This window comes from Pan troglodytes, chromosome 7 (genome assembly GCF_028858775.2).
Source record: "Pan troglodytes isolate AG18354 chromosome 7, NHGRI_mPanTro3-v2.0_pri, whole genome shotgun sequence".
Lineage (NCBI taxonomy): Eukaryota > Metazoa > Chordata > Mammalia > Primates > Hominidae > Pan > Pan troglodytes.
Window position 1 is genome coordinate 104079475 of NC_072405.2, and position 27452 is coordinate 104106926.

Here is a 27452-nt window from a genome sequence, read left to right on the forward strand (position 1 = left end):
CATATTCATTTCTTCATACTTACTAAGTTCCTGCTCTGAGAGGGCCTCTGTACTAGATGTAAGGAAGAAATTGAAGAAGAGAAAGCAGCCAGGTGCGATGGCTCACGCCTGTAGTCTCAGCACTTTGGGAGGCCGAAGCGGGCAGATCATCTGAGGTCAGGAGTTCAAGACCACCTTGGCCAAAAATGTGAAACCCCGCCTCTACAAAAATACAAAAATTAGCCAGGCATGATGGCGGGTACCTGTAATCCCAGCTACTCAGGAGTCTGTGGTGGGAGAGTCACTTGAACCCGGGAGGTGGAGGTTGCAGTGTGCCGAGATCGAGCCATTGCACTCCAGCCTGGGCAACAGAGGGAGACTCCATCTCAAAAGAAAAAAAAAGAAAGAAAGCCCCTGCTTTAGAGGCACCTGCACTCTAGTTTTAGAAAGAGATGTGTTAGGCCGGGCACAGTGGCTCACGCTTGTAATCCCAGCACTTTGGGAGGCCGAGGCGGGTGGATCACGAGGTCAGGAGATTGAGACCACCCTGGCTAACATGGTGAAACCCCGTCTCTACTAAAAATACAAAAAATTAGCCGGGCGCAGTGGCAGGCGCCTGTAGTCCCAGCTGCTGGGGAGGCTGAGGCAGGAGAATGGAGGAACCCAGGAGGCGGAGCTTGCAGTGAGTGGAGATCGCACCACTGCACTCCAGCCTGGGCGACAGAGTGAGACTCTGTCTTGGAAAAAAAAAAAAGGAAGAAAGAGATGTGTTAAAAATTAAACTGTGAACTATAGTAAATAGTAATACAATAGAGGTATGTAAGTGTTATCAGGACCAGTAAGAGAGTAATTAATTTTGCATGGGCGAATCCAGAAGGTTTCATGGAAGTCACACTACTTCTCTTAAATCTGGAAGGATAAGTAGGATTTCCACAGGGGACTAAGCAAAGTCCCAAAATAAAGAAAGAGTTCAACAAATAATCCTGTGTGGTTAGAATACAAGGTACTTGAAGAGGAATGACAGGAGATAAATCTGGAAAGGGGCCAGGAGCCAGGTCCTATCATCTTTCCTACATCAGTGGAGTAGCATGTGCAAATGTGCATTTTAAAATAACAATGCTGACCGTGATATGGCCCTTGAGTCAGGGTTGTGAAAGTATCTTATTCATTTATGTGCTCCTCAGAGAGCATCTTTAGCATCATTAGACCTTTACTTATACGGAGTAGAGGTTTCTTAAACATTTATGAAAATGAACGAGGCCAGGCGCGGTGGCTCACACCTATAATGAATGAGGCCAGGCACAGTGGCTTACACCTATAATCCCAGCACTTTGGGAGGCCGAGTTGGGCAGGTCTCTTGAGGTCAGGAGTTTGAGACCAGCCTGGCCAACATAGTGAAACCCTGTTTCTACTAACAACATAAAGAAAACATTAGCTGGGTGTGGTGGTGGGTGCCTGTAATCCCAGCTACTAGGGAGGCTGAGTCAGGAGAATCACTTGAACCCAGGAGACGGAGGTTGCAGTGAGCGGAGATCACACCATTGCACTCCAGCCTGGACAACAGAGTGAGACTCTGTCTCCACAAAAGAAAAGAAAAGAAAAGAGAAAAGAAAAGAAATGAATGGATGAATGAATATGTGAATGAAGATAATAGTATTTGATTTTTTTTTTTCTTTGAGATGGAGTCTGACTTTGTCACCCAGACTGGAGTGCAGTGGCACTCACTGCAACCACCGCCTCCCGGGTTCAAGCGATTTTCCTGCCTCAGCCTCCCAAGTAGCTGGGATTACAGGTGCCACCACCACGCCCAGCTAATTTTTTGTATTTTTTAGTAGAGAAGGGGTTTCACTATGTTACCAGGCTGGTCTTGAACTCCTGACATCGTGATCCATCCACCTCGGCCTCCCAAAGTGCTGGGATTACAGGCATGAGCCACTGCACCTGGCCTTGTATTGGATTTTTAAACATAGGATATTGTAACTGTTACCAGAAAGAGGTCCTGATCCAGATCCCAAGAAAGCGTTCTTGGAATTTGTACAAGAAAAAATGCAGAGTGAGTCCACAGAATAAAGTGAAAACAAGTTTATTAGAGAAGGGAAGAAACAAAAGAATGGCTACTCCATAGACAGAGCAGCCCTGAGGGCTGCTAGCTGTATATTTTTTATGGTTATTTCTTGATCATATGCTAAACAAGGGGTGGATTATTCATGGGTTTTCTGGGAAAGGAGCAGGGATTTCCCAGAACTGAGGGTTCCTCCCCCTTTTAGATCATATAGGGTAATTTCTGGACATTGCCATGGCATTTGTAAACCATCATGGCACTGGTGAGAGTGTCTTTTAGCATGTTAATACATTACAATCAGCGTATATGAGCAGTGAGGACAGCCAGAGGTCACTTTCGTCATCATCTTGGTTTTGGCGGTTTCAGCTGGCCTCTTTATTGCATTCTGTTTTATCAGCAAGGTCTTTGTGAGGTGTATCTTGTGACCTCCTATCTCATCCTGTGACTAAGAATGCCTAACCTCTTAGGAATGCAGCCCAGCAGGTCTCAGCCTCATTTTATCCACCCCCTATTCAAGATGGAGTCACTCTAGTTCAGATGCCTCTGGCATAACTACCCAGTGGGTTCTTCTTGCCCACTGCCCAGATAGAGCTGATTTATCAAGGCAGGGGAATTGCAACAGAGAACGAGTTTTACACATGTAGAGCATCTAAACGGGAAGCTAGAGTTTTATTACTACTCAAATCAGTCTCTCCAAGAATTTGGGGGCTAGAGGTTTTTGAAGGTAGTTTAGGAGAAGGGGTCGAGGTAGCTAGGCAATGGGTGCTTGCTGCTGATTGGTTGGGGGGTGCAATTATACAGGTGTGGGAAATGGTCCTCCTGCTCGTTGAGCCACTTCAGGGTGGGGCCACAGGAGCAGGTGGCAGGTCCAAGTGGAGCCATCAGTCATCAGATATACAAAAAGCCTGAAAAGATAGCTCAAAAAACCAATCTTAGGATTTACAAGAGTGATGTTATCTGCAGGAGTAATTGAGGAATGCCGAGACCAGCTCGGTCAGGGAGATCCTAACCCAGTGGTGCTAGAGGAATTAAAGACACACACAGAAATATAGAGGTGCGAAGTGGGAAATCAGGGGTCTCACCGCCTTCAGAGCTGAAAGCCCCAAACAGAGATTTACCCACATATTTATTAACAGCAAACCAGTCATTAGCATTGTTTCTATAGCTATTAAATTAACTAAAAGTATCCCTTATGGGAAACGAAGGGATGGGCCGAATTAAAGGAATAGGTTGGGCTAGTTAACTGCAGCAGCAGCATGTCCTTAAGGCACAGATTTCTCATGCTATTGTTTGTGGCTTAAGTGGTTTTCTGCCCTGGGCGGGCAGGTGTTCCTTGCCCTCATTCCGGTAAACCCGCAGCCTTCCAGCATGGGCGTTAGGGCCATTATGAACATGTTACAGTGCTGCAGAGATTTTGTTTATGGCCAGATTTTGGGGAGCCTGTTCCCAACAGAGGAAGTTGCGTATCTTGTCACCTCTGGAGTAGTGGCTGGCAATCCTTTAGGTCTACAGCTTAGCCGAATTCAGGCTCCTCTATCCTCCTAGCCTGGTGGTCTCTCATGAGGTTTACAAAGGCAGTTGAGTTTTGGGGAAGGGCTAAACTGCACAAAGTTAGCTTGGCCCAAGCCCAGGGATAATTAAGGGCAGCTAAAGGAAAGGTGAGGGTTGGTTAAATCCCATCTCTTTCACTGCCATAATTTTCTCACTGTTATAATTTCTGCGAAGGTGGTTTCCATATCTATTTTAGTTTGCTAGGGCTTCCACAACAACATACCAGAGACTGGATGGCTCAAACCAGCGGTCTCCAACCTTTTTGGCACCAGTTTCGTGGAAGACAATTTTTCTAAGGAGGGTAGTAGCGGGGTAGAGGTAGGATGGTGGTGGGTGATGGTTTTGGAATGAAACTGCTTCACCTCAGATCATCACACATTAGATTCTCATAAGGAGTGTGCAATCTAGATCTTTCTCATGCGCATTTCACAATAGCATTACCACCTGAGCTCCACCTCCCGTCAGATGAGCAGCAGCATTAGATTCTCAGGAGAATCTAACTGTCATCATCTTCGTTTTGGCAGTTTCAGCTGGCTTCTCATTCGATTCTCATGAGAATCTAATGCTGCTCATCTGACAGGAGGCAGAGCTCAGGTGGTAATGCTCCCTTGCCCACTGCTCACCTTCTGCTGTGCGGCCTGGGTTCATAACAGGCCACAGGCTGGTATTGGAATGCGGCCCGGGGGTTGGGGACCCCTGACTTACACAATAAAAACTTATTTCTGCCAGGCGTGGTGGCTCACGCCTATAATCCCAGCACTTTGGGAGGCCAAGGCGGGTGGATCACCTGAGGTTGGGAGTTCGAGACCAGCCTGACCAACATGGAGAAACCCTGTCTCTACTAAAAACACAAAACTAGCCAAGCGTGGTAGTTCATGCCTGTATTCCCAGCTACTTGGGAGGCTGAGGCAGGAGAATTGCTTGAATCTGGGAGTCAGAGTTTGCAGTGAGCCAAGATCACACCATTGCACTCCAGCCTGGGCAACAAGAGTGAAACTCCATCCCAAAAAAACAAAAAACAAAAACAAAAACCTTATTTCTTACAGTTCCAGAGGCTGGGAAGTACAACATCAAGGTGGTGCTGGCAAGGCAGGTTTCAAACTGAGGCCTCTTCTCTTGCCTGGTGGACAGTCACCACCTTGCTGTATACTGACATGACTTCTTTGTGCAGGTGTTGGGGGTGGGGAGGGCCCTTCCTTTTATAAAGACAACAGTCCCATCAGATCAGGGCCCCACCCTTATGCCTTCACTTAACTGTAATTACCCCTTTGAAGGTCCTGTCTCCAAATACAGTCACATTGGAGGTTAGGGCTTCAATATATGAATTTGGGGCATTGAGGGGGACACAATTTGATCCATAACTATACTATTCTGCATAATGTAAAAACAATCCAAATTAGCATAAGCCCTCTCAGAGATTACCACTAGAAAGGGAAGATACCTGTATAAACAACAAACACATGGATATAAAATGATCAAACAACTCCAGGCTGGTGAGACTATTGTAGATAATAAGAGTTAGTTATCTGATAGGACTAGGGCAGGCTTGGCCAACCTGTGGCCCAACACAAATTCACAAACTTTCTTAAAACATTATGAGATTTTTCTGCAATTTTTAAAAAAGTTCATCAGCTATTGTTAGTGTTAGTATATTCTACGTGTGGCCTAAGACAATTCTTCTTCTTCCAATCTGGATGAGGGAAGCCAAAAAATTCGATACCTCTGGACTAGGGTAAGGGTGAGTGAGTTGCCGAGGCTTCATATTTAAGGAGGCACTTAGTCTCAGGGCCATGTGAATGCACGGTTGGCATTTGCACCACCCAGAGAGTGAGCACCTAGTCCTGGCCCTGTTTCCAAGTCTCCACCAAAGAAAACACTTTGAAACTGTCTTAGTTTGGGATCCTGTAGAAGCAGACTCTGAGATAGAGACTTGAGTACAGATGGTTTATTGGGGAGATGCAAGGGCTGCTGGCAGGAAAGTGGGAAAGTGACAGAGAAGGGAAGGCAGCCGACAATGTGTGAATTATGAGACCAGTCACCCTAGGGAGTGATTAGACCTTAACCCATGGAGAACCCTGGTGTGAAGGACACTCCTCAGAATCATACCACCTGAGGGGTGGGGGAGCTGGGGTATTTATACACCACCTCCCCATCAGCTTTTGTTAAGAGCTGCTCTGGGGGCTGTGGCACTTCTGAGCAAAAAAGGGGCCAAAAATTCTCAGGCACAGAAGATGCAGATACTGAAAGTTTAGGGTACAAAGGATAGGCAGTGGTGGGGGTGGGTGGCAAGGGGGAGAACTGAAGGCATTGACACTGGCTGCTGCAGAAACAAAACTTAGATATTATTGAAAAAGCCTTCTACCTCCCCCAAGGCATGGGCACTAGGTTTGACCTAGGTCTGGCCATTGGGTTGTTCCCAAGACTAGGCCTTTAGTTGCCCTTGGCTGTTGAGCCTGGTGCTAAAGAGGTTGATTCAAAAATACTGCACCGAGCAGAAGTTAAATGAAAGCCAAAAAGGAAGAAGAATCTGGGAGTGCTGTCAATAGAGTGGAGGCTGGGAAGTTCCGGACAAGAGAAGGTTTGAAGCAGGCAGAGGTTGGGAAATCAAACCTGGAGCAAATCCTGTATCACAAGAGAGGAAATATAGCCACAGTGGCTTTGTACATTCTCCCATGACCCTGGGCAAGGGCAGGGCAGGAATATAATGAGGACAATGAACAAACAAGTGCCTGTGAGAGAAGAAGGGAACATAGGGAGTCTTTAGACCATGCAATATTAGGGCCCAGAGGACCTGAAAAATCATATGCCCAAATCTCTTAAGTTACTGAAGCCCCAGTTTCTCCTACTTGGGCTCACTGTGCCCTCCCATTGTCCCTCCTCAGGCTGCTCCTGTCCCCAGTGGGGAGTTTGCAGAAGGCTGATCATGGAAAACATGGTTCCTTTTCTCTCTTCCTCTCTACTTAGCCAAAATTCATGAGGTTCTTCTGGGATGGCTGTGCCTACTTTCTCACCTCCCATTCACTCCTTGCCTCTACCACTCATTCATTTATTTACATTCATTCAGCAAACTTTATATATATATACCGGGCATTCTGCTAGGTTCTATGGATACAAAGATAAGGTACTTCCTATTCTTATAATGCACCCAGTCTTGGGGAAAGAAATTCAAGTTGTATATGACAGTGGTTAGGAGCACAGACTTAAAAGTCCAACCACTTGGCTTTGAATCTTCGCTCAACTACTTACTAATTATGCCCTTGGGCAAATTACCTCTTCCTGCTATAGATTCCTCATCAGCACAATGGAGTTCCTCACAGTACCTCTCACTTGCATCCATGTGAAGAGACCATCAAACAGGCTTTGTGTGAGCAATAAAGCTTTTTAATCACCTGGTGCAGGTGGGCTGAGTCCAAAAAGAGAGTCAGCAAAGGGAGTTAGGGGTGGGGCAGTTTCATAGGATTTGGGTAGGTAGTGGAAAATTAGAGTCAAAGGGGGTTGTTCTCTTGGGGGCAGGGACGGGGGTCATAAAGTGCTCAGTGGGGGAGCTTCTGAGCCAGGAGAAGGAATTGCACAAGGTAATGTCATCAGTTAAGGCAGGAACTGGCCATTTTCACTTCTTTTGTGATTCTTCAGTTGCTTTGGGCCATCTGGATGTATATGTGCAGGCTTGGGCTTAGAGGCCTGACAGTACCTACCACCAATGGTCATTACAAGGATTATAGGAGAGGCCTCTAATGCATTTAGCACAGACCCTGGCAGATAGTGAATGGTCAATGATGATGAGCAGTCACTGTTACCAGCACGTACAGGGGGATAAGAGTCAAATAGGCGAGTGCAGGGGATGCTTTGGAACACATGGGCATGGTTCTTAACCTAGACCAGGCAGGAAAGTGATTTCAGGGAAGGTTTTTCTAGAATAGAAGAATGGCCTAAAATGAGTCTTGCTGTTTCCATTTTGGATCCTAAGGGCCTACCATATAATAGGGACTCAAGTCCTAAGTGCTGAAATGCTGAGCATAAACACATACACAGAAACATGGACAGAAGGATGGAAGAGACAAAGAAAGCAGGAGTGGTGGTTAGACCCCACTGGTCACAGCTCATGCTCCTCTTTAAATGTCCTCTTAAATGAACATTATGATTCTCTTCCCCAGCAATGGTAGACATCGCATTCCAATAATAGGCAATAATCAACTATGGAATTGTTTACAAAAGTTTTTTTTCTTTTAGTCTTGCGAAGTTTCATTCAGTTTCTGTAACTGTAATAGGTTCATCGCCTGATGCACACAGCAAGTCAATATGCAGAGACACCAGCAGAGAAAGAGGGCCACCAAATGAGGAGATGGGAGGGAGCCTCAAACCTGTCTCCCAGAGGTGTCTGGGGATAGAGTTTTGAAGGGTTTTGAAGTGGGCCAAAGTGTGGAGATGATTGACTGGTTGAAGAGTGCAGGGTGGAGTCATGTGAAAGGGAGAGAAAGAAGCTGGATTCTCATGCTAATTCCATTCCTCTGTGGGGCCCTTCAAACTATTGCTAGAATTTGGGGGTCTGAAAACTATCTTAAGATCCTTAAACAAAGGGTTGCTTATAGCTCGAAGCAGGCAGAGGATGGGAAATGAAAGCTGGAGCAAGTTCTGTATCAAAAGAGAGGAGCAATGGGGATGCAAACCAAATCTTAAGCAGTCTTATGACCCTGATGTCAGGAATCCTACCTACAGGAAGAATGGGGATGCAAATGGTCAATATCTATTGCTACCTGACTTTTAGCAACAAGGAAGTGGGGTGGACAGCAGCCTACTAATGCTTAACCATAACAATATTTCTATCCAGAATCAGGCATGCAATTTTTATCAACCCCATGGGGATGGTTTCATTTCTATTTGGGCTTGAAGAGCCTTGGCTGATTTCAGAGACTGCTGTCCTCTGTCTTTTATTTTGTATTGGAGAAATTTCAGGAAATTATTCTGGTGCTTCCAGGACATTTGTTCATAGCATCATTTAATGTAAAATTAACATTTTAGGGATGATAGAATTTCTGAACAATGTTCTTGGATCTTTGGAATTATAATTAAATACATGTTCAGGGTGTTAAAAATTCAAGCACTATAGCTTGTACCAGAGTGTGGAAAGACTATAGAGATGTTATGCTTTTTAACGGAAGTTGGCAGAATATGATGTCAAGATTAAAGAGCAGGCAGATTTATTTTGGCAGCTGACGATCCTAGGCCTAGTGAATTTCCCATCACAACCCATTAAGCAAGAGGAGAAAAAGCCTGAGTGTAGGATCTTTAGAATGAAGCCACAGCAGGAGCAGCAAAGGTTGGTTTAATTATGTTAAAAGCAACCCTAAGACCGGAAAAAGCTTTTAACATTCCTAGCACATAAAAATAGTTGGTCTTGATGTTTTGCTGCTGAGCAATTGGGGAAATGAGTGTTTCTATTGTGGCCAAAAGCCTGCATATTTCTTTTATGACTCATCTCATGTCTGAATTATGAAAGTTTGGCATGCAGAAGGGCATGAAAGCCTCACATCTTCATTTCCAGTTAACCCCTGTCAGTATAAAGTTGGGCTGCACTTTAGGATGAAATCGTGTGACAATTCAAGTCAGAGTATATTTTCTAGGACTGTTTGGTATTTGGAATAAGGAATGATTTCTCATCTCTAAATGTTTTTTAAAAGTAGACATAGGCTGGGCGTGGTGGCTCACGCCTGTAATCCCAGCACTTTTGGAGGCTGAGGCATGCAGATGACCTGAGGTCAGGACTTCGAGACCAGCCTGGCCAACGTGGTGAAACCCCATCTCTACTAAAAATACAAAAATTAGCTGGGTGTGGTGGTGGACGCCTGTAGTTCCAGCTACTCAGGAGGCTGAGGCAGGAGGATCTCTTGAACCTGGGAGGTGGGATTGCAGTGAGCTGAGATCGCTGCCAATGCACTCCAGCCTGGATGACAAGAACAAAACTCTGTCTCAAAAAAAAAAAGGTAGATATAATGTCATATGCAAACAATAGCAGTAACCACAACACACACTCCCCTTCTTGCTTTCTATACTGATTATAAAGATCTGGCTGATTGTAAAGATCAGTGCCCTGATATTGGGAAGCAATGATTATTGCTGAGTTTTATTTTCCTCATTTGTAAAATTTGAATAATATCTGCCTGGCTGGTTTGTTGTGGGAATTAAATAAGTGAATATATGTGAATAGCTTAGTACAATGTCTGACACATACTCTTTGTTCAATAAACAGTAGCTGTTGTGAATGTTGACGTAGTTAGTATTATTAATAATGCAATGGGAGAAACATTGGCCTAGAAATCAAAAGGCTCTGTTTTCTCTAAGTAATTATTTAACCCATTGCCTAACCTGTTTTGCTTACTGAATCTATTTTAAGCCATAATTTTTCTCATCTTAAAAGAAGGAGTTTGGCCCAGATAACTTTCTAACTTTAGTATTTATGATTCTATGAATAACTGGTGGTCAGTATGGCGAAGTCCTCTCTGCTCCACCCCTTCAAGTCCCTGCATCTTTCCTGAAATAATATTCTTCAACCACAAGCAAGTCTTGTGTCTGGCGTTCTGGGAGGAGAGCTTGAGCTGCACACTGGCCAGCTTTGTGTGGGTGCAGAATAGCTCTGCACTGCGGAAGGAAGGACTTTTTTGGGAAATGAATTCTAAGTCCAAGGACATAATGTCTAGAAGTGTCTTTCGGTACTAGTGGGTACACAGATAAAGTTCGGACTTGTCTCCAGGAGATACTGTTCCATTGTGAGAGCAAAGATTGATGGCTTTGTCCCATAGACCTTGATGGAATTTAACCATTTTAATTTGACAACAAAGACGTTTTCACCTGGGGAGATAGAATTCCCCAGACTGGCTCCAGTTAAGAGCAGGCAACCATAACAGCATAATAATTACCCCTTGCATCTGTATAGTTTGTTGCCTCTACAAATCCCTTTGTCATACATTATGCCATTCCATCCCCACAACAACTGTGTAAGTTAGGGAGGGCAGCTATGAATATCCCCATTGCTTCAATAAGGAAGTGGATCTTCAGAGAGGTTGGTGACTTGCCTGGGGTTGCACAGCTCATAAGGGCATGTGCTAAGCCAGAGATGTTGGGCTTACTGTATGTGGGGCACCTACACACCTCCTAACACCGTGTCTGAATAGCAGGAACTCGCCTTCTCCACTGGTTTCCCTGGAAACTGGCAAAATGTCTCAGCATCTCCATCAGATAACACTAAGCAAAGAAAAAATTTCAAAGAAGGGTCTGTGAGGGCAGTAGTTTGGCCAAATAAGCAGAAAGGCTAAGGAGAGGGGAGATGTCACCCTCATTCTCTATCAAGAGGCTCCATATAATCCTTATCAATAAACACTTTTAAAAGGGCTGTTAAGTTATAGTCATCCAAATATGCATTAAAAAATCACCTACGAAGGGCAACATTCAATTCAAAAGTACAGTTATTTAAGACATTTTAAGGAGAAACATATCTGTTTATTGTAAAGAAAAAAACAGAGCATGTAAATATTTTATTAATTGAATAATCAAATCCTAGAAGAACAGATTCAAGTTCATCAATCAGTAGAAAAATCATTCTTGGCCTATTCATAATTTTGCTTAGTCAGTTCTGCAGAGAGAAGATAATGGCATTTGACTTGCTTCTCTCTGATTTTCCTTGCTTGGGTTTGAAAAAAGAATCCGCTGTGGCTTCTGTCTCCCACTTTCCTGGAGGCATCCTGTTCACTCAGGATGATGAAGTGGGAGTGCACTCGCTGAGGAGTCTTGGGGTGTTGAGTAGGCTCTCCTATCACTTACTCTGACAAGGGACCACAAACACACAATGCTAGTCCTCAAGTCTTCTAGAAGCTGGACTGGATGATCCAGAGGCCCCTTCTGGCTAGAAGGCCAGAGATGTCCTTTTCCCCTCCCAGGAATCAGCCAGCTGAAGTGTCCAAATCCGTCCTTCTATTCCCAGCAGGCTTTATGCCCCCCAAATCAAGGGAAAGATAAAACTCCCAGAATCCCTCACTTGATTTCCCCCACACCTTGTCATGGGAAGACCTACAGCTGTAATCTGTGTGCTGGGGGAGACAGGTGTGTCGTATTTGAATATCCTACCAAGTCTTAGGAGACATGGAAGGCAGTGAGGTTTGGGAAAGACAGAATCCCCACATAGCTTTGCTGCCCATGCCACATGTGAGAACCCTCCTGATGCTGCCAGGCCTGAAATGCCCCAGAGGTACATAGAAATGCTCTACTCTGAACCCATTTAACCAGCTTCCCAAAGGTTAGGATTGCTTTATTTCAGCTCCAGAAGAAAGCCCTCAAACTAGCTTTTTTTTCACTATGGATTTCAATCTGTCAATCTGTACAATGTCTGATTTAGCAAAATCTAAAGGCATCTGAATAAAAGGCCTACAGACAAATTGTGAATGCACTCCTATTAAACCCTTGGACAGATTTAAAGGCAATAATGATCTCCACTTCCCAAGGATAGGTTTTGCATAGGAGCGGCACTTTGGTCTTTCATCTTCTCAGAAGCCCCAGGAGGTAGGTATTACTACTGTTCTCACTTCAAAGTTGAGGACATTGAACCAGATAAGGTAGAATAATTAAGTTCACATAGGTAGTAAAAGCAGGAGCCGTACATAAATCCAGGCTCTTGCCTTTAGGCAACATTGCCTTCTAGATGGACAGGAAGGAACAGAGCTTCAGGCTAAAGAGAGATCTGGAACTTGGGACTAGCTCATCAGCATGGCTGAGTGCTGCTTTTTTCAGTTCCTTCCTTGCTGCCTCCACATCCACTCTGATCTATACTCCATATTCGATAAATGCAATAGCCCCATAATTTCCCTTAGAGGCATCTGGAAATATATAGGTCAAACTTAGAAAGGAGGAAAGTTTAAAAAAAAAAGACTCATGGGGGTTTCATGGGGCTCAGTATCAAAGCATGTGTGTGTGTCGCACGCACGCACACGCACTGAGCCTCGAATGCGGCCTCCCCACTGTGCACGTGAAGAGGAGAGCAAGACCTCTCTGTGCTGCAACAGCTCTGCGAGTGCTGCCCAGAGCAGATGTGGCCTCCCCGGCCTCATCACTTTACAGAGCAGCATCTCAGTTACAGCCTGCCACCCCGCCTCGCTGCTTTCAGCTCCCAGCTCTCCTCTTTTTTTTTTCTCTCCTGACCTCTCTATCCTTGCTGTGGATTAGCTCTGTGTGGCTAGCTTGGTCTGTACTTCCCCAAATTGAATCCCATTTCCTCTCTCCTGCTCTGCACCAGCTTTTTCGGATGTCTGTGTTGGTTTCCTTCTCCGGCCTTTGCAATACCCACTGTGCCTGCACTCTTCCGGGTTACTAAGAGTAGGTGTCAAACGAGGACAGCCAAGACCAGGTCTTCCGCTGGATGCTTCCCTAGAGCCAGCTACCAGCTCTCCCCCAAGATGGGTACAGAAATGCCAGTGCTTAGCCTCTAAGGCTTGCTTTGAATTCCAGCTCTGCCACTCGGACCAGTACTTCACTTCCTGAGTCTCAGTTTTCTTATGTGTATGATGGGTATAGCAATTTGTATGATGATATGATGGGTACAACAGTCTCTTCCTCAAAGAGTTGGGAGAAGTGAATGAGATAATGGTATAAAACACTCGGCAGGGGCAGCTACAGAGAGAGTTCTAGCTATTAATATTATCAGTATGTTGTGACTGGTTCCTTACCTTTCACAGGACACAAACTCTGCCTCATTTTCACTTCCTCCTTTTACATTTTTTTCTTTTAAACATACATTACCTGAATAACTTTTACACGTAGGTGTTATTACCCCAATTTATAAGGAAGAAAACAAAGCCACAGACAGGTTATGTAACTTTCCCAAGGTCACATCGTTTGAAAGAAGAGCAGCTGGGATTCAGTGGTCCACTCTGACTCCTTCAGGAGACAGCTGCAGGGTGTGTCAGGGTCCGTGAACTTTGCCGGGGACTGAGAAGACCAGATGATCAGACAGTGCCCTGCAGATGGGGCACAGAGAAAAGGAGAAACAGGCAGGTAAACAGATAATTATGGAATAGTGGGATAAAGGTATCCAAGTAGGCAGGCAGGGTCCTGGGGCCCCCCTGGGGGCAGGTCTCCAGAGCCCATGTTTTTTCCACCACTACTGTACTGATCACAACTCAAGCTAGATTATTTCCTGCTAGATTATGGGACACATTTGAGGAGAGAAAGAGTAATTCTGATACAGGGTAGGGGATGGGGTAGCAGTGGAGAAGTCCATATAAGAGTAGGTGGCCTTATTAGAGTCAGATTTTGGAGGAAGGGACATAGGTAGAGAAGGTAGGAAAAGGCATTTCTAGGTGGTGAGACTAACATGAACAAAGGCAGAGGGGCTGAAGGACGTAGGATTCATGGTGGGCCAGAACATGAAAAGCCCAGAATGCCATGGTAAGCAGCTTGGGCTTTATTTTGAAGGTAAAAATAGAACCACCTAAAAGGTAGGTCAAGATTGAAGCTATTTTGGGTGGCAGCATGCGTGTGGAGGCTGGACAGGAGAGAGGAAAGTTTCAGGCAGGAAAACCAAGAAGGTCCATAATTTTTTTTTTTTTTAAAGAGATGGGATTCACTGCAGCCTTGAAATCCTGGGCTCAAGCAATCTTCCCACCTCAGCCTACTGATTAGCTGGGACTACAGGCACATGCCACCATGCCCAGCTAATTTTTAAATTTTTTGTAGAGATGGGGTCTTGCTATGTAATCCAGGCTGGTCTCAAACTCCTGACCTCAGCCTCCTAAAGCACTGGGATTACAGGCATGAGCCACTGTGTCCAGACTAAGTCTAACATTTTCATCCAGGTCAGTCTCAGTTACTATGACAGAGATGGTAGTGGTGGTATAAAATTCTCAGGACATAGGTTAGATACGAGAAGGATTGGGGAGATTAAGAGGGTCTAGTCAGAGCTCTGCTATGTTGACTAATCAAGCCAGCACCCAGTGGAGGAGTACAGTAAATCACAGTCAACTTGAACACAAAATATTTCCTAGGCCCAAAACAGGAAGTGCAAAAACATGACTGTAGGTATTGCATTGTCAAAAGAAGGAATGTATCGTGGAGGGGGAACTGCCATTGCCGAAACAATTAAAAAGAAAATAAACACAAGCACAGAGATGCAGAAGTTGGCAGCTCCAGGGGAAGGTGCCCCATGACCCCCAAATTCAGCAGTCTCATCCCTGAAGTGAGTGTATTTTGACCCAAGTGTGGGTCTTGATGTCATTAGCCTTTTAATTTATATCACTGACTCTCCTTGCTCTGACTTAATACTCACCAAGCCATCTATTGATTATAAGTCTCCTTTTTATATAGATCCTCCTACAGAGGAACAGAAACCTCTGAGCAGCCAACATGAATGTCCAGCACATTTGGCAAAAGGCAGTAGAGTGTGTCAGTGAAGAGCATGGGCCAACATGCTTGAGTTTGAAACTTTCCAGCTGTGTGGCTTTGGACAAGTTATTTCAAAGCTCTGCAACTCAATTTCCCTGTCTGTAAAATAAGGATGTTAATGGTACCCTCTCAAAGGGTCATTGTAAGAATCAAATGACAAAATGCATGTAGACACCTGGAAGAGTGTCGGCAAGTAGTAGACGCTCAATAAATGATGAATGTTGTTATTACAGATCTCATTGCCAACTGATAAATGGTGGCATTGTGGTTATATAAAACATCAGTCTCTCATGAGGACGGTAAGTGTGAGTCGGTCTTCAAGGGTGTGCTTTCCTATGAGACTGATAAGATTGAGTTTCTGGGCCAGGCGTAGTGGCTCATGCCTGTAATCCCAACACTTTGGGGGGCCAAGGTGGGAGGATCACCTGAGGTCAGAAGTTCGAGACCAGCCTGGCCAACATGGCAAAACCCTGTCTCTACTAAAAATACAAAAAAAAATTAGCTGGGCTTGGTGGCGCATGCCTGTAATCCCAGCTACTCGGCAGGCTGAGGCAGGAGAATTGCTTGAACCCGGGAGGTGGAGGCTGCAGTGAGCCGAGATCATGCCACTGCACTCCAGCCTGGCAACAGAGCGAGACTCTGTCTCAAAAAAAAAAAAAAAAAAGAAAAAAACCCCTGAGAACTTGATCCTTTACTATGGTGAATTTGTTTACTTGTCTGTTTCCCATAAAACATTTGCAAGTCCTTGAGAGGAGAGTTTGTGCCTCATTGTCTCAAATCCCAAGTGCTCAGAATGGTAGCTGGCACATGATAAGTGGTTAATACATTTTTATAGACTTTATAGCTATGATTCCAATATTGTCACTGGCCTATTTCAGATCTGTCCAATAGAAAAGTAATTAAGCTATATTGAATTGTAAATTTTCAATTTTGTAGTAGCCACATTAAAAAATAGTTAAAAGATTAGGTAAAAGTAATTTGGGGAATATTTTTTATATTACACTCTTACCTCATACCGTATTTAAAAATATTAGCTTGTAACAGTTCAAAGACCTAAATGTAAGAGCCAATACTATAAAACACTTAGGAGGAAACATGGGTGTAAATTTTCATGACCATGGATGAAGCAACAGGTTATTTGAGACGACACGAAAAGCATAAAAAACAAAAGGAAAAATAAATTGGATTTCATCAAAATTTAAAACGTTTGTATACTAAAGAATACTGGCAAGAAAGTGAAAAGACAACCCACAGAAAATACTAACAAATTATACAACTGAAAAAGTATTTGTATCCAGAATATGTAAGGAACACTTACAAATAAACAATAAAAAGACAACCCAATTTCTAAAATGGGCAAAGGATTTGAGACAGTTCTCTAAAGAAGATAGACCAATGGCCAATACTTGTGTGAAAAGGTGCTCCACATCATGAGTTGTTAGGGAAATGCTAGTCAAAAACCACATGAGCTACCACTTTATACCCATTAGGATGGCTATAATTTTAAAACAGAAAAAGACAGAAAATCACAAGTGTTGATGAGGATGTAGAGAAATGGGAATCCTTACACATTGGTGGTGGGAATGTAAAATGCTGTGAAAAATGATTTGGTAGCTCCTCAAAAAGTTAAACATAGAGTTATCATATATTCCAGCAATTCCACTCCTAGGTTTACACCCAAGAGAACTGAAAACATATGTACATACAAAAACTTGTACACTTGGCCGGGCATGGTGGCTCACGCCTGTAATCCCAGCACTTTGGGAGGCCAAGGCGGGTGGATCACCTGAGGTCAGGAGTTCAAGACCAGCCTGGGCAACATGGTGAAACCCCATCTCTATTAAAATTACAAAAATTAGCTGGGCGCAGTGGTGCGTTCCTATAATCCCAGCTACTCAAGAGGCTGAGGCAGGAGAATCGCTTGAGCCTGGGAGGCAGAGGTTGCAGTGAGCCGAGATTGCGCCACTACACTCCAGCCTGGAAACAGAAAGAGACTCTGTCTCAAAAAAAAAAAAAAATTGTACACTAATTCATAGCAGCATTACTCATGGTAGTGAAAAAGCAGAAGCAACCCAAATGTTAACCGATGAACTGATAAACAAAATATGGTATATCCGTAAAAGGAAATATTATTCAGCTATAAAAAAGAATGAAGTACTAATATATATTACAACATGGGAAAACCTTGAAAGCATTATGTTCATTGAAATAAGCCAGACACAATAGTCCACATATTGTATGATTCTATTTATAAGAAATATCCAAAATAGAAAAATCTATAGAGACAGAAAGTAGACTAGTGGTTGCCAGTGTTTGAGGGGAGGCTCAAACTGGGAGTAACTGCTAACCTGCAATGGGGTTTCTTTTTGGAGCGGTAGAAATGTCCTGGAGGCCAAACATGGTGGCTCACGCCTGTAATCTCAGCACTTTGGGAGGCCGAGGCAGGCAGATCATGAGGTCAGGAGTTCGAGACCAGCCTGGCCAACAGGGTGAAACCCCATCTCTACTAAAAATACAAAAATTCCTGGGAGTGGTGGCATGCGCCTGTAATCCCAGCTACTTGGGAGTCTGGGGCAAGAGAATCGCTTGAATCCAGGAGTGGGAGGTTGCAGTGAGCCGAGATCACACACTGCACTCCAGCGTGGGTGACAGAGCCAGACTCCATCTTGGGGGCAGGGAACAAAACAAACAGAAATGTCCCGGAATTCCACAGTGGTGATAGTTTCACAACTTTGTGAATATACTAAAAACCACTGCATTTAACATTTTTAAAGGGTGATTTCTATATAGTGTGAAATTTTATATTATGTGAATTATATCTTAGGTTTTATTAAAACCAATGTATCTAAAATATTACAGGTTGACTATCCCTAATCTGAAAATCCAAAATCCAAAATTCTCCAAAATCTGAAACTTTCTGAGCACCAACATACTAACATGACACTCAAAGGAAATACTCAATGGAGCATTTTGCATTTTGTGTTTTCAGATTAGGGATCCTCAGCTGGTAATGTAAATATTCCAAAATCAGAGAAAATTCAAAACCTGAAACACTTCTGGAGTGTTTCTAAAGTATCCCTTTAAAATAAAGAATAATCAACCTGTATCATTTTAGAATGTAATTGATATAAAAAGTTATCAATGAGGTAATTTACATTTTTCCCATGCTAAGTCTTTGAAATTCCGTGTATATTTTATACTTAAAGCACATCTCAATTTGAACGCTACATTTTCTTCTGAAATATTGTATTTAGATTTCATAAAATTTACAATGAAAAAAGTAGACTCACAAACCTAAGTTGTCTCAAGCATGCTTCAAAGTTTTCCAGTAATGGAATCAAGTTATCAGTGCTTAAATTTTTGTTTTAATTAAAATTAAACAAAATTTAAATTGCACTAGACACATTTCAGGTACTCAATGGCCACATGTGGCTAGTGACCACCCGAATGCACAATGCAGGTCTAAGGCAGACTACTAAGCCTATCTCATTCTGCTATTATCATTCTAAACTAGTGTTTTTGTTTTTTCCCAGTACCATTCAACTGTGATTGTTTCAGTCACTGTCCTATTTAAAGCAGAACTATATTTGGGGAAAAGGGTCTTTCAATATTCTTCCTCCTCCCCTGGTCCTTCCTCCTCCCCTGCTTCTTTACTCTGGAAGCATAGGAAGCTTGTGTTGACGTCACGGTGGTGGGTTGCCCTCCGATATCCCTCCCCTCCACCTCTCTTAGTAACCTCTCAATTTGTTTTGGGCAGCAATGCACAAATGGAATGACATAGTCTTGGCTAGTGAGGTATTAGAAAAGCCTAACCCATCCATAGAAGAGAGATCACTGGTCTATGTACATCCTCTGGGTCAGTGGTGATACAGCTGTTCCCATCTAGCCTTTGAATGTGCACCAATATCATCTACCTATGTACTGAGCCTTCTCCTCATCCCAAACCAACTTCTTGCCCGTTGGGACTTCTGTGTAGTCCCAGCAGGACATATGGCAATCTCTGGACCATCTGCACACCACGCACAGGTCCTTTCTCTGCCTGACCATGTCACGTCGCCCTTTCTGCTCTTCTGCAGCCTTCCCTGGTGAGGAGGGCTCCTCTCACATTTCCAACTGTAAGTGAGGCACAGGCCCCTTCTGACTTTGGCTTTCCCTTTAATCTAGCAGAGGACTCCATTGTTTCCATAGGCCCCTCTTCCAAAACATTCAAGCTGTGGCCCAGCGGTAGTCATACCTATTTCAAAGCTCGTGGCTCTTGCTGCTGCTCATGCTCTCATGTACTATCTCAGTTATATTCTCCTACCATGTTCGGCATCTTCTCTGTCTTAGAGCTTGTGGTGAACCATTTACGCATACCTCCCAGATGTGCTTTTGAGGCCACCTCTAAACTAGAAGAAATGAATGAAATACAACACAGATGACCTTCACTTTGGGTTTCCTCTCAATGAGTTTAGGCTACGCTACACCCATTGGCATGGGGGGATATCTCAAGAATTCTGAACATGCATAATTGAATATACTTCTACTGCAGCAGAACCTAGTTGGATTCTAGCAAAATGCTCCAATTTAATCTGTGTTTAATATTTTTCTGTTGCTCACCAAACTGAATTAATTTGGCAATATATTGCAAAAAGAAGTGCTTAAAAATAATCTCCAAAAAAATGGCAATATATCAAGACCCAGATTTCAAAAAGATAATCATAGTAAATTAAATCTTAGAGTACTTCTTTAGCTCTTAAAAAGATTCTTTCATATCTATTACAATAAAACCTTTATTTAACTAGAATGAAGTATTTTACTCACATTATCTGGTTAAAAAGTAAACAAACCTGAACCAGTGCATCACTTAGAAATACATTTGGCTACAAGTAAGAGAAACCCTGACTCAACTGACTTAAAAAAATAAAGACTATTGTTCCATGTAATAGTGAGCCCAGAGTTGGGTGGTGTCAGAGTTTCAGCAGTTCAGTGTTATCACCTAGATCCAAATGATTTTGTATCTTTTTACTGTAACATCCTCAGAAAGTTGGCTTCAGCAGCAGTGGCAGCTTCCTGAGTTGCCAAAATGTGACACAAGCCCAGGTATCCCCTCATCACACAGCAAGTCTCAAGGCATTTACACAGTCATCCTCTATCTAGAACAAGGAGACGCTTCCCCCAGAAGTCCCCATAGACCTCTCAGGTCTCTTTGGCCAGAATCACATCACAAGCCATGATTGGCTTAGAATAACCAAGAATTATTCCTTAGGCTCAGAGTGGCCTTGTCCTAAACCCACGAAGATTAAGCAAAATTCGGGTTCTATTAGCAAGAACAAAGGGGGCTGGCTGGTGGGCGGTCAACCAAAAATATCTGTCAAAAGCATCCTTTTTTTTGTTGTTGTTTTGGTTCAAATGTTTGGCTAATCTTCCTTTCATGTGTGGTGGTCCACATTCTGCCTTTCTGATAACTGGAGATGTTGAAATAACCTCAGCTCACTAAACTGTGAGCATCAATTTTTCATTATAATGGGCTGTAGGATTAGGAAGTTTGGAATAATGGGCTGAATTTTTATTGGCTCCTAAGATGTATTTTGGAAGGTGCATTTTGGGCAAATGATCAACATTTGTTTCTCTGGCTATGATTTACTGTTTAATTCCAAAAGCAGTGTGCTGAAAAATGTTGCTGACTGTACTGCCAGCCTCCTGTTTTAGTTGTTTGGCTATTGGTCACTTCCATTTGATTCCATAACAATCTACAAAGTAGGGTAAGTACTAGAACTTCTAACTAAGGTCAGAGAAGTAAAGTAACTCTCCTAAGGCCACATAGCAAGTTTTAGGCTTCCTAGCTGCAGACTTCTCACTAAGTGTACTGTGATGAGCAAAACAGCTCATTATACGAGAAAGAAGTCTCGCATAATGACCTGAAAACAACCCTGGCAGCTCACTCTGATTACCAGTACCATGAGCTAGAAAGGATGAAAGACCTTCTTCTCCCAGCAGAAGGGGCTGCACTCAAGTGCAATATTCCAAAGGACTGGTGGTGTCCTCCCCACTGCAGGACTGTAGCATCCTTTGGACCCCAAGGTCCCCAGATGCTAGGCAGCTGGCTTTCCAAGGTACTCCTGTAAGCAGCCAAGCCCCCAAATCTAGACTGCCTGGACCAAGATGCCTAGGCATCCCTTCACTGACAAGGCAGCTTTCTCAAGCTTGCTTTATAGAAAAGGTAGAATCAGGGGGATATCGTTCCTCTGTTAGAATAAGGACTCACACTACATGTCTTGCAGAGCACTGTAACTTACCTTATAGGTTTACCCTTTCCCCAGTAAAGCCTATTTCTTAACCCAAACTAGGTGAGCTTGTAGAACTCAATGGCTGCATACCAGGTGGTGACTTGGAAGGGACCCAATTTACACAACAGACACCCGCTTCTTTTATATAGGTAGAAGGATGTGTCATCCAACTGTCCCTACAAGTGCAAAGCTATTAATATAGTGCTGCATTAAAAAAAATTCATGGAAAAATTGTTTCACCCTTAAAGTGATGCTTTCTAGTTATATTACATGCATCCATTTAAGTCATCCAAGCTTGTCTCTACAAGATAGAGTATGTATAAACACATATCAATAAATGTTATACATCATACATTGTTGTATTCGAGACTTCATCTTCTTTTGCTTTTTGTTGCCCCCATTTCAGACACACACACACACACACACACACACACACGTATCCCCTCATGAACTTTCTGATAACAACTCACCAATGCCATTGCTAAAGTAGCTTGATTTCTCTAGTGATTCTGAATATTTAGATTCTAGGGGCACATGGGAACATTCTCCTCTCCAAGTTCTTGTGATCCTACAATTTCTCTTATGTCTCAACCACAGTGATCTAAGACAAAGTAGCTTTTTTTTTTTTTTTTTTTTTTTTTTTTTACTAAACAGGGTCTCGCTGTCACCCAGGCTGGAGTGCAGTGGTGTCATATTGGCTCACTGCAGCCTCGACCTCCTGGGCCCAAGCAATTCTCCTGCCTCAGCCTCCCAAGTAGCTGGGACTATAGGTGCACACCACCACACCCAGCTAATTTTTGTATTTTTTGCAGAGACAGGGTTTTGCCATGATAGTCAGGCTGGTCTTGAACTCCTGGACTCAAGTGATCTGCCCACCTCAGCCTCACAAAGTGTTGGTAAAACAAGCATGAGTGCCCAGCAAAAGTAAAGGAGCAGGTTTCTCAGTAAAGCATTAGTCTACCCTCATGGGTTTTCCTTTGATTACTCTTTGGGATACCCTCCCTCTTAATCACATATGCTAGAGACCACGAGTTTCAGACCAGCCTGGACAACATCGCAAGATCTCTGTCTCTGCAAAAAACAAACAAATGAAAAAAAATCCAAACCAGAAAAACAAAACAAAAAAAACCATAATGGCTTATTTCATTGTCCTCCTAAGGTTTTCTTAAAATTGATTTTTAAATGTTCATTAATTTTTACATTATTCATCTACCAAAATGACTAAAATAAGACAAACTGCCAATACTTAATGTGGATGAGGATATAGAGCCACTGGAATGTCCATACATTGTTGGTGGGGTAAAATGATACAGCCACTTTTGAAAAAGGCCTGGCAATTTCTTATAAATTAAAGATACAGCTACCCTATGATCCAACAATTCTATTACTAGGTATTTACCCAAGAAAATAACAACATATGTCTGCCAAAGACATATAAGAATATTCATAGCAGCTTTATTCATAATAGCCAAAATGTGGAGATAGCCCAGATATCGTCAGTGGGAAAATAGATATACCAATTGTAGCAACTTTAACAATTGGAATGCAGTTTAGCAACAAAAAGGGAGCAAACCAGAGACATATGCAATAACATAAACAAATGTCCAAATTGTGCAATGCGAAAGAAGTCTTGCATAATGAGCAGAGTCCGCACTGTATGATTCCAACTCTATGAAGTTTTAGAACAGGCAAAACTAATCTATAGTGAATAAAATTAGAACAGTGTTTCCTTTTTTTGAGATGGAGTCTCACTCTGTCTCCCAGGTTGGAGTGCAGTGGTGCAATCTTGGCTCACTGCAACCTCCGCCTCCCGGGTTCAAGTGATTCTCTTGCCTCAGCCTCTGAGTAGCTAGGACTACAGGCATGTGTCACCATGCCCATGTAACGTTTTTGTATGTTTAGTAGAGATGGGGTTTCACCATGTTGGCCAGGATGGTCTCGAACTTCTGACCTCAGGTGATCCACCCGCCTCAGCCTCCCAAAGTGCTGGGATTACAGGCGTGAGCCACCACGCCCAGCCAGAACAGTGGTTCTTTCTGGGGTAGTTAGAATGGAGACTGACTGAGACAGGTCATGAGACATTTTGGGGTGATCATTGTTATTTTGATAGGGGTCTCAGTTACTTAAGTGTATGGATTTGTCAAAAAGAGAATGTTCACTTAAAATTTGTACATATCGTTATGCATAACTTAACAATAACTATAAATAAAATTAAACTTTAATGCAATGTATGCTGAAGTATTTAGGGAGAAGTGATGTCTGCAACTCATTTTGAAATGTATCAATAAATTAGATGGATTGATGGATGGATAGGGATGAATAGATAGGTAAATATGTGATAAAGCAAGTATAGTAACATGCTGTGATAGAATCTAGGTGGTGGGTATATGAATGTTTAGTATTAAATTCTTCCATATTTTCTTCCACTGAAATCCTGTGTTTCTGAAAATTTTCATAACTTATATTGGATATAAGTTCATTAGCTTCTTTCATCCTCCAAAACTGGTACATCCTCCTCTTCACACTTCCTTTGGTTCTCATGGTTTCTGGAGGCAGAGACAGCCTTGCGACTACAGCTACCCATGCAGTGCTATTTGAGGGACTCCAGAAGGCATCTCTGCTCAGCATCCCCCCTCACCTCCTTCTCCTACCAGTCACAACAGAAGGTTTCTTTTTTTTTTTTTGAGATGGAGTCTCGTTCTGTTACCCAGGCTGGAGTGCAGTGGCATGATCTCGGCTCACTGCAAGCTCTGCCTCCCGGGTTCACGCCATTCTCCTGCCTCAGCCTCCCGAGTAGCTGGGACTACAGGTGCCCATCACCATGCCCGGCTAATTTTTTTGTATTTTTAGTAGAGATGGGGTTTCACCGTGTTAGCCAGGATGGTCTTGATCTCCTGACCTCGTGATCCACCCACCTCGGCCTCCCAAAGTGCTGGGATTACAGGCGTGAGCCACCGCGCCTGGCCACAACAGAAGGTTTCTACTAAGCATTTATTTCTTTAGATCTAGAGGGAGTTTAGGTCATCACAAATCTCCTATCAATATGCAAATATTCCCAGGTCAGGGAAGTAATTTAAACCTGGTGGGACTTACTTGTCAAATAAAGGAAAGCAGAGTCTTTTGTGACAGTAAATAAAATATACGGACAAGAAAGAGAAAGAGAGAATCTATGTAGGAGGCTAAGACATGTCAAAGCCAAACCGCAATATACAGTTTTGCCTAGAGCCAGGTGTTTGAGACCTGGCTTAAACCTTAAAAAACTACGGTTTATCTATAGGGAACAACTCTAATCCCCGTTCCTCAAGGGATAACAGCCAGAACCTAGAAATAGAGTCAAGATCATGGTCATCAAAACACAATTCTCTGGCCCCAGGCTTGTTTGCTCTATAGAACTGAAGTTCCTCAATTTCCTCCACTTCATTCTGGGAGGCATTAGATGATGTCTTGTGCACGCCTGAGAATGAATCCTCTCTCCCTCCTTGACCTGCTGAGGCTGTGAGTTTCTCCTGGGCATGCCCCCAAGGCCTGTGCCAAAGGTCTGGATGCCTGCCTGGAGCTGATTTCCTCTCCCATGCCATCTCTGGTCCAGATGTAGGCTTGGTTCAGCCCATGCCTCTGCTCAGCTGCTATGCCCATTCCGAGTTCTAAGACCCGAATGAGGAATGTTCCCTTTGTCCTCTAAATCCCCATGTTTTCCCTAGAAACTTCACTGAAACCCTGTTTTGCATATATATATATATATATATATATATATATATATATATATATATAGTAGAGACGGGGTTTTACTATGTTGGCCAGGCTGGTCTCGAACTCCTGACCTTGTGATCCGCCTGCCTTGGCCTCCCAAAGTGCTGGGATTATAGGTGTGAGCCACTGCACCTGGCCTCCTGTTTTGTACTTTCGATTGCAGCCTCTTCTCTTCAAGGTTTGGGTACAGCTCATGGGGGCAAGACTGGGGCCACCTATGGGACAGACTAGGGCTGTACTGATAGAGCCACCCCTTATCACTGACTCAATGTTCTTGGACTGTCTTGCAACTCTCTTCTCTTTCCTCAGGATGAATTCTCAGTTCATCCTGAGGAAAGAGAAGAGAGTTGCAAGACAGTCCAAGAACTAAGGCTTTTTGTTCCTTCATGTAAGTAGGCCACCCATAACTGTTTCCCCTTCTGTTTCTTTTGAGGCAAGACTGAATTATGAGGAGATCCCAGCTGAAGCTATCAGGATGGGACACTAGTTTCTGAATAAAAATAAATGGATGCAGACTTCAAGTTACATTACTGCATTCCACTGAGAGAGAGTCTTATATCTTCAACTCCTTGCTTATGAGCTTGGCCATGTGATTTGCTCTGGCCAATGACAGAAACAATTGTGTCGCAAATGCGACACAAACAGAGTCTTGGAAACAGTTCTACAATGGGAGCTGCCTTCTTTTCTTCTTTTGGAAGACAGTAGCCAGTAGTCTGAGGTAGGTGCTAGATGCTGCAGACACAGGGCCCAGTTGCTTTTGCACCATAGCCAACCACCAGATGTGTGAGTGGGGCCATCTCTGATCAATCAGCTTCTGGCTGACCTGCCAGCTGACTGCAGCCACATGTGTGAGCCCAGGCGGTACCAACCAAATAACCACCTAGCTAAGTTCAGTTCAAATTGCCAACACCTGGAATCATGAGCTGCTCAGTAATTATTGTTTTAAGTCACTAAATTCTGGATTGGTTTGTAAGGCAGAAACAGATAAATGATACACTGTTGGGTGGGCAGAAGAGGAATTGATGGAATAAGCATCCATAATTGATTGAGGAGATAAGACCTAAGGTCCCTTTCAGATTCTGAAATTATATGATTTGATGAGAAAATCCCAATGTCTGCAATAAGTGTAATGCATGTAATTTAAATTTATAATTTAAGAACTTTTCCTCTCTTCTCCTATCTTTTACGTTTACAATCTCAGAGATATGTGACTGATTATCTACACCGGGATCTTATTACTTCTTGGCCATGCCTTGTTCTGTTGCCACCAAGTACCCCAAGTACACAACCTTTCTTAAGTGTGCACTGTTTGTAAAATTTAACTTTGCATCATTCATATCCTAATCTTGAGTAAGAGCTACATACATAAAAAGAGTTGAGACTTATGTATGAATTAATTTTTTAAATAAAAAGATATTGAGATCACTTGCAAAGTCACACAAACCATAAAGAATGCAGCTGCCATAACATTAAAGGAAATTACCTCTAGGCTTCCATCCAGTATGATGCAATTTTCAAGGACTAAGACAGAGGCCTTGAAAATGGGCGGCAATAATGGAAATGCTGACATATCCATAACTCCCACTGCTTAAGGAATGGTAAAGAAAGACTAGAATAATAATGACACATTTAGAATCCCCAGTATTTTTACCTAGTGTTGGCAGCAAGTGATGGAACAGGCTTTCATAATAACATTATAATTAAATTACAAATTGTTTGTCTAAATAATTTCTGAAAGTCAAGAAAAACAGTGCTGTATTTAATTTGGGATAAGATTTCATTTTGCTGAGGTTTTTGCTTCCTGCTCCCAAGTGAGAGGTTTCTCAGATAAGACCCTACCCTGTCCTGGTTTACATACCTGGTGTCCACGGAGGGAAATGCAGGACAGAGGCAGATGAATCTTTGTAAACAACAGGTACTGTTGCACTAAGGACTGTAGGCCTGGAGTTCTTGGAAAATGTCCTTTTTCACCTCCCCCCTCCCCTTCCCTGGTTTTGACACAGTTTTCTCTTTGAAAACACAGGGATATCAGGAAAGAGTGTGAACAGAGTCTCATCTCCATTTATGCTCTCCCCATACCCCCTGCTCTGCTTGCAAGTCCCCCGAGGACCTCAAAGGGTATCCTCCTCCAGATACTGAGAGCTGACCCAGCAGGAGGGGCCCGGGAAAGTTTGAAGGTGCAGCCACCCTTATTCATTACAGAATGTCCTCTCTTCTTATCTTGCCTTTTTTTAGCCTGAAGGACAAAGAAAGAGAGAGGAGTCTCGATTTTCCTTGTTAATCTGCTCCAGCTGGCAGCCTGTCCAACATTTGAAATCATCTGTGATGTAACAATTATTTTTTTAAAACACTAACATCCCATTTTATGTAATTTTATGGGATAACAGGATGGCAATTTAGCTTAGAAAACATTTTGA

At 43.1% G+C, this 27452-nt stretch overlaps 1 long non-coding RNA gene across 1 annotated transcript; it reads right to left on the reverse strand.

Annotated features, from left to right (window-relative positions):
- Nucleotides 1-13380: 13380 nt before the first annotated feature.
- LOC134810794 (uncharacterized) lies at nt 13381-27137 on the reverse strand. Its single transcript, XR_010159383.1, has 2 exons — nt 26894-27137; nt 13381-13593 (listed from the first exon to the last, which is right to left on the reverse strand). It is a non-coding gene; the product is annotated as an uncharacterized LOC134810794 (long non-coding RNA).
- Nucleotides 27138-27452: the final 315 nt, after the last annotated feature.